This window comes from Terrapene carolina, unplaced genomic scaffold (assembly GCF_002925995.2).
Source record: "Terrapene carolina triunguis isolate 2854851 unplaced genomic scaffold, T_m_triunguis-2.0 Scaffold62, whole genome shotgun sequence".
In the NCBI taxonomy this organism is placed as follows: Eukaryota; Metazoa; Chordata; order Testudines; family Emydidae; genus Terrapene; species Terrapene triunguis.
This window is the reverse complement of record NW_020664413.1, coordinates 32,637,866-32,650,041: the sequence shown is the minus strand read 5'-3', so window position 1 is coordinate 32,650,041 and position 12,176 is coordinate 32,637,866.

Below are 12,176 nucleotides of genomic sequence, written 5' to 3'. Positions count from 1 at the left end.
TGCAGGTGATCATAGATGGCTTCACCGCGATGGGATTCCCAAACTGCGGTGGGGCTATAGATGGAACTCACATCCCTATCCTGGGACCGGACCACCAGGCCAGCCAGTACATTAACCGAAAGGGCTACTTTTCAATGGTGCTGCAAGCACTGGTGGACCATAGGGGACGTTTTACAAACATCAACTTCGGATGGCCGGGCAAGGTTCATGACGCTCGTGTTTTCAGGAACTCTGGTCTGTTTAGATGGCTGCAGGAAGGTATTTACTTCCCGGACCACAAAATAACTGTTGGGGATGTGGAGATGCCTATAGTGATCCTCGGGGACCCAGCCTACCCGCTAATGCCCTGGCTCATGAAGCCCTATACAGGCGCCCTGGACACTGAAAAAGAACTCTTCAACTACCGGCTGAGCAAGTGCAGAATGGTGGTGGAGTGTGCTTTTGGACGTCTCAAGGGGAGATGGAGAAGCTTACTGACTCGCTCTGATCTCAGCGAAACCAATATCTCCATTGTTATTGCAGCTTGCTGTGTGCTCCACAATCTCTGTGAGAGCAAGGGGGAGACCTTTATGGCGGGGTGGGAGGTTGAGGAAAATAGCCTGGCTGCTGATTACGCCCAGCCAGACAGCCGTGCGATTAGAAGAGCCCAGTGGGATGCGCTGTGCATCCGGGAGGCTTTGAAAGCTAGGTTCCTCAGTGAGCAGGGTAACCTGTGACTATTACGTTTGTTTAAAGAGAAGCTGAACCTGTCCCTGTTTCTTTACCCGGTTAATGTTGACTATACTCTCCAGCTACATAGTCCGTTCACCCCGTTCCCCCCCCCTTCCAACACACGTTTAAAAATAAAATAAATGGAACTTTGATAATGAGCCCCGTTTTCTTTATTACGGCTTTCGCGGTAAAGTGTTGAAACTGGGACGCAGACTGTGGTGGGAAGCGGGCGTAGTGATGGAAAGAACGCTTCTAAACTCGAGGAATGACAGGCTCCTGCTCCTAGAGTGGTCCACAGTGGTGGACTGGTTGTTTCAACGGAGCCTGCCACCCCTCCTTTTCGGGACTCTGTGTGTGGAGGCTATGTGACTTTGTGGCGGGGGAGGACGGTTACAGATCCCCTGCTGCGTGGCTCTGTGATACAGGATAAGGACCGCTGCATAAGAGCTCTAACCGCCCTCCCCCGCCACAAAGTCACATAGCCTCCCCTCCCCCCCCCGAACATGAAAACCACCTCCCAGACTGACCAGGGTGCCTAGTGACTGCAATGTGTGTGTGACCTGCTGCTGAACCTGCCCCCGTGTCTGTACCCTGGTAAAGGTGACTGTCCTCTCCAATTACCAACCCCCTTCCACCCTTCAAACGCACTCTCCTCTAAAAGAACATGACGGAAACAGTAATTAACAGAAACGTATTTTTTATTAGCAACTACACAGTTAGGGGATGAAACTGGGATGGGGCCTGGGTGAGGCGGGAAGGAAAGGACTTATCAAATTTTTGGGAATGAGAGCCTTCTGCTACTTGAGCAGTCTGCAGGGGTGGAGTGACAGTTTTCACAGCCCCTGCCACCCCTCCTTCTTGGGACTTTGGGTGAGGGGGGTATGGGACTTTGTGGCGGGGGAGAGCGGTTAGAGATAGACTGCAGCAGGGCTCTGTCCTCCTGCCTCCGGTCCTGCAGAACATCCACAAGGCGCCAGAGCGTGTCCGTTTGCTCCCTCATTAGTCCAAGCAGCGTTTGAGTCGCCTGCTGGTCTTCCTGCCGCCACCTCTCCTCCCGTTCAATGTGTGATCGATGGTATTGCGACATGTTCTCCCTCCACTGGGTCTGCTGGGCCACCTCGGCTCGGGAGCAGCCCATAAGTTCTGAGAACATGTCGTCCCGTGTCCTTTTCTTTCTCCGCCTAATCTGTGCCAGCCTCTGGGAGGGGGATGCCAGGGTAGGTCGGGAGACAGTCGCAGCTGTGGGATGGGAAAAAGGGAGTGAATTCCTCAAAAAGATAATTTTTTGTGAACAATGAACATAGTCTTTCTCTGTGAACAAGACCATGCACAGCACCTATCACATGCGCACTCAGGACAAGGTCGAATTTTCGGCCTTCGCATTCAGTACCTGGGGTCTTGCAGTGGAGATCAGACAAGCGGGGCAGGACAGCGGAATTCGGGTAGTAGGCTGACATGGTAAGCCGTAGACTTTTGGCTGCTTAAAACTTAAATTATAGCAGTTCCCTCCTTTCACGTTCAAAGCAATGCTCCTAGCGTTGGCCAGTTCCTGCTGCCGGCAATCCAGCAAGCATGAACTCTGCCCCTGTCCCACCCCCTCGTGGCTGTCCCCGGGAAAGATCCCTGTTTGCTGCCCCTCTCCCACCTCCACCGCGTGGCTGTAAACTGCCAGTTACAGTTCTGTAAAGGAACAGGCAAGCAGTCCCAATGGTAACATTCCCCTAATTCTAAGCAGGTCACCATGAGCGACATCACTCTGCTGAGGATTTCTGAGACAGAGAAAGAACGCATGCTGCGTGAAAGCCAGCAAAAACCAGGGCCGTATGCCACCATGCTCTGCAAGGCAATGATCCCAGAGTACTTGATGATAGCCTGGCGCGGAAAAGTTTCCTACCACGGAGGACACAATAAGGCCGCTCTCCCCAGGAACCTCATGCAAAGGCTTTCCAATTACCTCCAGGAGAGCTTCGTGGAGATGTCCCATGAGGATTTCAGCTCTATCCCCGGACATATAGACCTTATTTTCCAGTAGCTGCACTGTCAAGGACTAAAAAGTAGAGTGCCTAGGGCAAACTAATCATGATAAACCGGACATTGTTAGATTCTTTTGCAGTAGTTGCACTGCCAAGGACTTAAACGTTAAGCGCCTAGGGCAAACTAATCATGAAAAACCCATTGGTAATATTCCTGTTCTGTTCAAAATAAATGTTTACATGTTTAATACACTTACCGACTGATCCTTCCTGATTCAGGGTCCGGGTTAATGCCTGGGGACGGTTGGTAGGGGATCTCTGTGAGGGTGATGAAGAGATCCTGGCTGTCGGGGAAATCAGCGTTGTAAGCGCTGTCGACTGCCTCATCCTCCTCATCTCCTTCCTCATCTTCCCCGTCCGCTAACATCTCAGAGGAAGCAGCCGTCGACAATATCCCATCCTCAGAGTCCACGGTCAGTGGCGGCCGCACCTAGAATGGAATGCAGTGCCTCGTAGAAACTGGATGTCTGGGGCTGGGATCCGGAGCGTCCGTTGCCTCTTTGGTCTTCTGGTAGCCTTGTCTCAGCTCCTTGATTTTCACGCGGCACTGCGTTGCATCCCGGCTGTATCCTCTCTCTGTCATGGTTTTTGAGATCTTCTCGTAGATCTTTGCATTCCATCTTTTCGATCGCAGCTCCGAAAGCACGGACTCATCGCCCCACACAGCGATCAGATCCAAGACTTCCCGGTCAGTCCATGCTGGGGCCCTCTTTCTATTCTGAGATTGCATGGTCACCTCTGCTGGAGAGCTCTGCATCGTTGCCAGTGCTGCTGAGCTCGCCATGATGTCCAAACAGGAAATGAGATTCAAACTGCCCTGACAGGAAAAGGAATTCAAATTTTCCCGGGGCATTTCCTGTGTGGCTGGTCAGAGCATCCGAGCTCGGACTGCTGTCCAGAGCGTCAACAGAGTGCTGCACTGTGGGATAGCTCCCGGAGCTATTAGCGTTGAATTCCATCCACACCTACCCTAATTCGACATGGCCATGTCGAATTTAGCACTACTCCCCTCGTCGGGGAGGAGTACAGAAATCGAATTTAAGAGATCTCTATGTCGAACTAAATAGCTTCGTTGTGTGGACAGGTGCAGGGTTAATTCGATTTAACGCTGCTAAATTCGACATAACCTCCTAGTGTAGACCAGGCCACAGTGTTTGCTATAATTATTTCATCCACCTCTTCTCATCCCTTTTAGTTCTGGAACCCAATGCTTGTCTATTATGCAAAGCAGATTTGTTCTTCAAAAACTTTTAAAGATTATGATGGTCCGACAGACTGTTTGATACTTTAGGCTTTCACAATATTGTTGAATTTACCTTTTCATGAAGATAGAGACAAATGAGGATATTAAACAAAGTCATGAAATGATTATAGAGGAAGGTGATGTGATATAAACAGAAGGAATAAAAATGTTGGTACTACAAGTCATCGGGATTTCCCCATGGCTTAAAGGAAATGTCTTCATGGAAATGTGTAGGGGTCATCTCAGTACTCTTATTACTCAAACTCCTTGCAGCTTTTGATATAATCCATCACAGGATACTTTTGATCAGCTGACACAACACAGCTGCAGTTGATGGACAGAACTGGTGATGAGATGCCACAATAAGCTGATGATACCCAGTTCTATAATCTCATTTTCCCCATGGATATAAAATGAAAAATGTCAAAAAATGATGCAACACCTACAAGATTCTTCTTCTGGAGGAAGAGCAGCTGGCTCAACCTGAGCAAGACTGAAATGGTGCTGTTTGGGAAAGGGAAATACTCTGAAAAAATAACTGGCACATTGATCTCCCCTTCCAGCAAAGGCATTTGTCCCAACTCATCAAAGTGTTGCAAAAGTGCCTTCTTTCACCTTTAACTAGCTAGAGAACTTCATCCGGAAGAAGGACCTGACCACAGCGATCCATGGATTTGTCACCTCCAGACTGAATTACTGCAGTCACTGGGGCTAAATATAGATACAATGGGATTCAGATCACAGAGAATACTAAGCCACTGTGAGCACATCCTACCTGTGCTAAGATCCCTCCACTGGCTCTCAGTCCACTTCTGGTGCCAATTCAAGGTCTTTGTCTTGTCTTGTTGGGTGTGGAGGGTCACTGTCTATTAGTCTATCCAAGTGCTTCTTCAGTGTACCTCACCCCTAACTTGAAGGACCATTGGATAATGAAGGATCAGTTAAGTCTCCAGTAACTCCTTGACCTTTCTCCTGAGAATGCCAAAAATGGTGCAAATAATGTAAACTGGATGCAGATACTTGTCCCTTGGAAATTGGACAGAGACAAGACTCATCGGTCACTTTTGAGGTGGTAACAACTTTTGATCACTGCAACCTGGGTAAACATTTTATTTTTTAAAGTAAGAAATAATAATTACTAATAAATCACTGGCCTATATGCATACATAATTTGTATAAATAGAACTATACATTTAAAGATAAATTTCAGGTGCATGATACACAGAGAATAAGTTTGGTCCAATTCTTTAGCTGTAGACCTGATCTAATCAAGAATAATGACTGCAATCATAGCACATTTCTTTACCTAACCGGGGTAGAGTCGTTCTTCATATCTGCTGCCTCCTATTAAGCAAGAGAACCAAAAAGGGGACTCATGACTGATATTGCTCCATTCAGCCAGCGCAGCAGGTCACAAGATAATGGCTGGCTTGGCAGGGGTCCAGAGCAAGGAATTCTGCATAGATGTTCTTCACCACTGGAAGTATGGTGGAAGAAAAGCATTATCAGAGAGAGTAAATGAGTCAGGGATAAAAGGAAGAAAAAAGTGATGGAAAATTATTCTGTTTTAAAAGATGTCATTTGGTATTTTCAAAAGGAAAAATTTATTTTTTGTCTTCTGACAAATGAACGTAGAAATGTGCATGCCTTGTGGCCTAAAGGACAACACAGTGGGATCAATATTCTTTTTGTACTCTATGAAGCTTGAGATTAAAGTCCCCACTGATAAACTGAACATTCTTTAAAAGTGACCAGAAGCAAACAGTGTCTGTTTGCTGGTACTTTATTACAAAGATACTACTGAGAATAGCTGAGAATATTATTTGATCTTAAACAGGTTGACCAGATGATTGCAGTTGGCTCCAGTACATGAGATGCTTTCTGCAAATTATTGTTTCTGGTTACAAACCTTTATAATATCTCAGAATGAATTATGTATGTATTTCATGTTTTCTTTTCTCTTATCAGCCTTGATGTTCTCATTTCAAGTTTCACCCTAGCCTCCTAATAATGCAATATTGAGGCCATTCAGACACTAATTATGCCTCCATGGCTTTCTTGAAATGACTAAATCAGCATCAGTTCTATAATTATCATTAGCAAGTTTGTATCAGTGCCTCACATCACATGAAAAGCTTAACTTTAAATGATTTATGAATATATGCATCTATAACATGGAATATGCACTCTTTAATTGTATATATATACGTATATGATACACATATGCACACATATTTTAGATGTGTACCTGTATAGATACACATACACATTTGTGTGTACAGTATACTGCTCTGTACACAATTTAAACACAGTCCTACTGTATGAAAAATATATTTACAATCACATACTAACAATATTGTTTCCCTAATTTAATGAGTTGGTATATATGAGAATACCAAATACCAAATGAATACAGTGCGTTAAACATCAGCAGTATTTAAACAGTACAAACATAAGCAAGCATTTCTGATACACAAGACTAGTTCTCAGACTTGATGACTTCTTAATTTTCATTATGTTTAAACAGAAACCTGGCAAAAATGATTGACAGGACAGGAAGAAATATCCAAATGCAATTCCTCTATATTTTCATCATTTCTGAATTTGAATTATTCATGTTGCCAGTAGTCATTTGTCATGAAAACAAATCAAGATACATATACTACAGTGCTATACTTCCATATGTTTATAAACTGTTTACAGTGCATCATTCATATATGTTAAGAAGGACATAAATATATGGGCAAAAAGTATTGGAAACTGTACAAAATAAAAACATTTTCATAACTTTAGCCTTGGTGATAAATCCAACGTATATTACAGAAAAAAAGCATAGTATAGATGAAATATAGACTTCTTTAAATCAAGTATTCCTGAAAAGAATAACCTCTATTCCTGGGAACTGAGAGACTTAAGGACTCATATAAACCTCAGTTTCCTGTGAGGTGGCACAATATGTCACAAAACGTTATGCCAGCCAATGACCACTAATTTTTTAAAATTCTATACTTCTTTCCAGTACTGATTCTTTTTTTTTTTTTTTTGTATGAAAAGTAGTGCCAGTCTCTGGTATTTTATGACCTATATTATTACCCTCTGGGTAGTGGAATGATGGTGCCAAACTAATTATTGCTTTGTCTAATTTTAAACCCAGGTCTAGAGAGATTAACAACTTGCGCATTAATTCCAAGCATCAATAGCCCACCTAACATAATAGTTTTAAATGAATTAAAAAACTGGCTCTGAAAACTTTTATATATTCTGGGCCAGACCCTCATCTGATGTAAATTACCATAGCTCCATTGACTTCAATGAAGTTGTGGCAAATTACACCAGCTGAGGTTCTGGCCCTTTATACGCAGGAAATTATTTTTTTCTTTGATCTATATAAATGTCAGAGGGCAAGACTCTGATCTCATTTATGCTGGCGTAAATCCAGAACAAGTCTGTTAAAGTCATTGGATTGATTCAAAATGTACACTGCTGTAAATGAGATCAGAATCTGGCGCGGAATGTACCTTACTTTAGGTTCCTTAAATGCACATACCAGAGCTGTTGGGGACTTTTGCAGTCTTATGCACTTAACAAAACGTGCTAAGCTACAAGAGTGGATATTCACAAACTTGGAAAGTGTGAATATTACTTTATAGGTAGGTACAAAAATAGAAGCTGCAGTGTTTCTCTATTTGCTCCTTCAATTCCGTTATTTAATTTTTGAAGGAACTAGATGCATTAAACAACCTACGAATTTTAGGAATGCTACTTGAAATTGAAACAATCCATTGATAAATTATTACTAGAGATTGTCTCACACCAGAACTTCCAGACCTGAAGACGCTCCAGATTTAGGGAAGTGTGGTTCTGAAGTTGGGAACTCTCTCTAATTGTCACAACTTTCCAGTTCCATAAAAATGTGTGCACATATGAATGATACCAAATCCACTGTAAGGGACAGGTGCTCAAACTACTCCAGTTAGTCTTAAAGTTCAAGAAAAATAAAATAATCTAACAAAGTGTGTAGTACATCAAAATTAAAAACTACAATGGAATTGAAAGAGATTTTTAGACTATTTTTCAGTACTTCCCATTATGCAGGAGACAGATAAAAACATCTGGAAGAAAACATTTCAGCATAAACATTTAATTCAGTGTCAAGATATCACAGGCAGTTGTGCTAATGGAGTCTCTTTGCATCTGTGGCATAGGCTGCTGTATGGCTAAGTTGACCCCCTTGATACTATTGGACAGTAGTTTGACTCATTTTTAATTCTGATTAAGTTGTGCAATTGTATCAATTTAAGGTCAAGGTCCTGAATAAATTCTTTTGTGAGAACTGTTAGCAGGTCTTTTAAAATTAAAAAGACCCATGTGTTTAATGGTCTTATGAGAATAGAATTACAAATGATGATCTTTAAAATAAATTGTAATTTTATGGAAACTTATTAAGAGAATTTATTGTAAGTGCTACTGTCAGCTTTGTGAGCAATAACAGAAAGAGAGCAACAGATATTTATTCATGCATTTTGACTTTGCCTTTATTTGCTGCAGTTGATTTTTATAGGAGGTGGGTTCTTTATAGATTATTTTGTGTATGGTCCTCACTGGTAGTTTGATTCTACAAGGCGCTGTTCATTCTGGTCCTGATCCAGTAAAGCACTTAAATATGTGCTTAACTTTAGGAACATGAATCCCATTAACTTTAATAGATTTGCTCATGTGCTTAAAGTTAAGCACATACTTAGATGCTCTGATTGGAATCAGAGTGCTCAGCACTTTGCAGGATTGAACCCTACTCATGAAATGTCAACATACTAAAAAAAGCAGTTGTAGGTGTAAGAAGGAAAGACAAGTTAACAAGGCTTGGCTATTAAATTGTTGATGGTGGCTAAAGGTGATTCTTCTGGTAGTGCCAAGCACAACTACATTATTTTATTTTTATAACATCTTTATATCCACTCTAAGGAGATGCATCACACAGTAAAACTCTATAAGAAAGAAGTTCTGCAAATGGCAGTGATACTCAGATTATCTAAATAGTTCTTAGAGAAGTGTAAATCCCATATATTTTCTTCCTTTTTTCTTCAAAGAGGTAACAAAGACCTTTCTGAAATACTGGTGCATTGAATGTTGGAAAGCCATTTTGTTTTGGATACTTGATTTAAGCTCATAAAAAGCACATTCCTATAGGTGAATGACCAGCTAGAATAGATAAAATGTTTCATTCATATAAAAAGCTTTAGAGGTGGCTGCACAGATAGATTGATAATGTTGCTTCATGACTCAGATGAACCCATCATATTAAAAACAGATTTTCAGAACAATACAAATCACAAACCTTGTGCTAATTTTGCTATCAAAGCAATTTAGCTTTGGGAAGATCAATGTCATAATTTAAAAATATTGCTTAAAACAGTTATTTGCCTGTGAGTAAAGCAGCCTTAACCCATCAAAAAGAAAACTTCGGTTAGAAATCTGCTCCTGAAACAATAGCAAATAAATCCCAGTGTGGATCTTATCAGACATGCAAATCCTATAATATAGATTCTATTAAACAAATCTTTTTTCTGAGTATGTGTAATTTTGAGGAATTTTGAACTGCATATAAATATATGCAGTGTTCTGTTAAATAGTTTTCCTTTTCTTTGATTCCAAAGTTAATTACATTCATTTGTATGTTAAATGAAAGATTTTATAATATGTATTTGGAAATCAGATACAAAACGTTTCTCGGATGAATATATAAGGTGGTTGAAAAAAGTAAGCTACTAGCTGCAATCTAGTAATAATGCTATTGTTTAATTTTCAATGTATTTTTTCCAAAATCAGGTGTTTCATTTTGGAGATTGGATAAATTGATAAAATCTATATTTTTGTTATCATTAATCTCTGATTATAGACCTAACTATTTCTATCTCCTTAGTAAAGGTGGCCTGACGCTGAGTTATAAGATGACCTTTTCATTTGCTTATAACTTTGCCAAACTTTAACTATTTGGGCTGAAATTTTCCTTGTCAAGCTGCATTTTTGGGAAAATGTCATCAGAAACTGTTAAGCTATTTCTCAGAACAAGAGTGGGAAAGAATATATTGTTTTGCCCTTGTTAAAAATTTTTTACAACCATTTTGTTGAGAAGCTCTAGTGCCTTCATGCTTTGGAGCAAGGACTTGAAATTTGGCAAGGGAGTCAGCCAGGTCACAGGGATGTGCCTTTTGCCATCCTTGTGAAAATTTACCCAAATCTGACCAAGTTCTGAACATCTCAGTTTGCACATGTTCAGTAAAGACTTGTTAGAATTTGTAAGCTAAATTCATTGAAGATTCTATCTGCACTGAGCATGCTCCCTCATAGCACTTTCTGAAATTGCTCCTTCTGAATGCCAGTGACAGCTGTGATGCTGGATGCAAGACCTAGGGTGACCAGATGTTCCGATTTTATAGGGACAGTCCCAATATTTGGGGCTTTGTCTTATATAGGTGCCAATTACCCCCCCACCCCTGTCCTGATTTTTCATACGTGCTATCTGGTCACCCTAGCAAGACCTGAGAGAATGAAGACTCTGTCCTCTGCTCTCAATGCTTCCCTTGCTGATGCCCAGGCACCATGGAGGAGGAAGCAGCTTGACAACTAGACAGAGAGCTGAGGTGTTTGTATAAAGTTCTTAATTAGTCACTGGAGCAGGGTCTGGAACCTGGATCCACTCAGCTATAGTGGTCACTATAGAGTCACTCACTCTGTCTCAGGCCCAATGAATGTTTAAGTAATTATACAAAGTGGAACATCTTCAACATGAGAGACTGAGAAAGACCCATCCCAGAACACCCTATAGCCCAGTGTTAGGGCATTCACCCAGAAGTGGGAGACCTAGTTCAAGATCCGGCTCCAAATGAAGCAGAATGGGGATTTGAACCAGGATTATAGCGGAGGTGGGACCGGCACCTCTTCTTCCTGGGATTTTCTTGAGAAAGGGCTGACCTGTCTTAGGACCCTAATTCTAGGAGAGGGTTCATGACTGTGAATCCCAAGTGAATATGGATACCTCCCTCTGGCCTTGAGTTAGGTGCCTATCTCCCTTCGAGGAGCAGGGCCTAAGCCATCTCCTGGATATTTCGTGCTGCTTAGCTTGATGTGCTGGCTTTGGTGAATCCCATTCTTAGGTGTCCAACATTTGCCATGCATTATATAGGAAACCTAACTCAGGGCTGTGAATTCCACTCAGCAGCAGGAGGCCTACAGTTAGTTGTTGCAACATTGAGCTGAAATCCTCTTTGTGGATCTAGCCATGAGTCTGTATTCCTTACAATGGTAAACATCCTATTGAAGTCAAGGGAAGTTTTGCTAATGTCTTAGGGTTCATAGATTATAAAGCAAAAAAGGGACCAAGCAATGTGATCATCTAGTCTGTCCTCCTGCTTAACACAGGCCATAGGACTTCCCTGAATTAATTCCTAGTTGAACTAGAGCATAACTTTAAGAAACCTCAGGCTCCCACTGAAATCAATGGGAGTCTTTAAAAAAAAAATAGAAATTTTGCCTGTTTAAAAGGTGCAGAATCTGCCCCAAATGGGCTACATCTGATCAAAATTATCTGTTTTTACACAACATCAGAACAGAAATGAAAGTTTTCCCTAAGCCTTAGTATTCAGTCCCCAGATAGTTGTGCTTTTTCTTGGTCTTCTACCTTTGGTTCTTTTAGTCATTGAACAATGGCTTGATCTTGTTGCTGCTCTATGAGTGGAATTTCCACTGAATTGTATAGAAAAGCTGCAGGATCTCCAGGGTGGAATCCTGGCTCCACTGAAGTAGCTGAGAGTTTACCATTGTCTTTCTGTGGGCCCAGTTCACATGTGGTTTGTAAATTACCTTCAAATCTATTAAATAGTCCTAACCATTCTGAATGAAATTCACTCCCATGCAGAGAGCCAGTACAAGACCTGTGAACCACTTACATCCCACTTCAGCTCTATTTTGAAGTTTCAACTAGGATATAAGTTGTGCATTGGCTTTGTTTTGGTCCTCCGCACAGGAGTGAATTTAATCTCTGAGACCTATTGTGAAGGACATGGGAACTGCCTGTGGTATTTCATGAATATTATATGTCCATCTGCTTGTTTGATTGTTACTGTGTTGTTGTTTGCTATTGGATTACTAACATTTAATTCGAACTGAGGTTAGTGGCATGTGTGGAGGAA